The following is a 2,103-nucleotide window of genomic DNA, read 5'->3' as shown; positions in this document are numbered from 1 at the left end:
TGTGTAAGAGCAGCTACATACAACTTTCTCTAATTCATGAATTTTCTGCAGTTGCTAGATTTGCATAGACATGGCACTTTGAATTCATCTGCCTCATCTGGATCAAACAAATAATCATATCTGCAAAAACACACAACCATGTCATATTCAATGAATCGAAGGGTGATTGTTGAATCATGTTCAAGAGACTGATGTGTGTATACGTTAACTCCTCGCCAGAGGCTACAGTGGTCTTGGCAATCAGAACAATCCTACTTTCGTCATCTCCTACACTCATAATCCTTGCATAGCAATTTGGCATACACTGCATCACACAACACACCAGGTTTTGGACATAAGACTCTCTCTCTGTCGGTAAACACTCAATTTATATACATGATGGATTGCTTACCGAATGATTTATTAGTCGAGCGATATTCCCTTTTTCTGTAGCATCCACCACTACTTCCTCACTAATCTTAAACAGCTGCAACAAATTTAAAAATATAAAGTTTTACAAATCGATTTTCACAACCAAAGTTAAGACTGTCACAAGGGAAAAAAATGATTCCAACTCACATAGCAATCCTTCCCTTCTTTACGATATCTTGCTTCCCTCAAGTCTGCAATGGATCCTCTCACTTGTTCCCCACGATATTCAAGAACCTGAGAAGAAATTATATTATTAACATTCTTCAACACGACAGAGAGTTTCCCTTCTTGAAAGAAGTATGTTCAGATGGTTCTGCTTACCATATCTCCTTCTTGAATATTTCTTCTCGCAAAAAGGCCCCATCCATGTATACCAGATCGACCAAAGCAAACCCGATCCATTTCTGTCCTCTGTCACAAGACAAAAACTCATCAGATATTGATACAATTACATATTACAACCTCTTTCCAACATATGGGGGATGCTTGCTTACCTGCAAGTAGTGAAGCCGTTCCCTGAACGAGGAAAATGATTTGGGTTCTTCTGCCACATGCTACACATTATATTTAACAAAAAAGACTCAGTCCCAATTTGCGTTTCCTGGCACATTATGCTACATAATGATTCTTTCTTACCCTGAATGCGTTCAGAGTTTGGATCGCTGCTAAAGGATGATGACGAGGTCCTCCTGTGTAGTGAGGAATACCTTCTTGTTTTGTCCTCTATAAATCACAAACACACACATAATTGGATCAGTCTACCAAACAGAAGGGATTTTAACCAATGCATACAGAACTATTGTAGGTACCTTCTTGCTATTAACCTTTCTTTTATATAGTCGACAACGAGCAGAAGAAAATGGATCAACTGGAATGGCATCCTCAGCCGCGGACTCTTCAACGTCTTCTCTATTAGCTAAAATAAGCCTTGAACCCGCTTTCTTCTTGTTTTGAACAAGACTTTTTGCAGAAAAGACCCCTGAAGGCGTTTGTATAATTAACACGGTATCTGGATTCGGAACCCTACACCAAAAACCGCATAGAAAAACAAAAATCATAACCCAAAATCAGATGGAAAGGACTTTGCAAGCAAAAGGTATTGAGAATAACTTACCTGTGATAAGAACAATACGACACCATCTTTGTTATCTGTCGACCATTTTTCTCCAAGCAGTGCAACTACAGTCAAAATGTGCATATATTATCAAAATAAAATTTATGATATCTTAGAGATTGAACATAGTTTACTAAATACCAGTTCAAATACAATTTGTTACAGCAATTTGATTCCATACTGGTCAAATATGAAACGAAGAAAACTCAGAAATAATATGGCTCACCTCCATTCTATACCCAGCTCGGGAAGCACACATGGCATGATAATATGTAGAGCACTTGCAACACTGAGTACATGAGCCATGTATTTGCTTGCATATTACACAATTCTGGAATATATCAAAAACAGCATAAGGTTTCCGGCTTTTTTTAGTTTTGCACATAGTGAAACTTCCCAAAAGGTTAGGAACAGGAACCAGGTTATGTACCTTCACAAAATTACTTGATGGAATACTCAAAATACCCAAAGCTGGTTCCATTTTTTCTTCACTTGCAAAACATACTTCAGGCTGAAACCAAGCACATGTCACGTGAACCCACAGTGTCTCCACATCAGTTGGCTTCAATGCACCTCCT

General features: G+C 38.3%; 1 pseudogene; it reads right to left on the bottom strand.

Moving 5' to 3' along the window:
* LOC104728524 overlaps positions 1 to 2,103 on the bottom strand; it is a 7,161-nt pseudogene continuing 5,058 nt past the window's right edge.

The sequence above is a fragment of the Camelina sativa genome, chromosome 2, assembly GCF_000633955.1.
Source record: "Camelina sativa cultivar DH55 chromosome 2, Cs, whole genome shotgun sequence".
In the NCBI taxonomy this organism is placed as follows: domain Eukaryota; kingdom Viridiplantae; phylum Streptophyta; class Magnoliopsida; order Brassicales; family Brassicaceae; genus Camelina; species Camelina sativa.
Note: the sequence above shows the minus strand (reverse complement) of the source record. Positions and strands in the feature narration are given on the sequence as shown.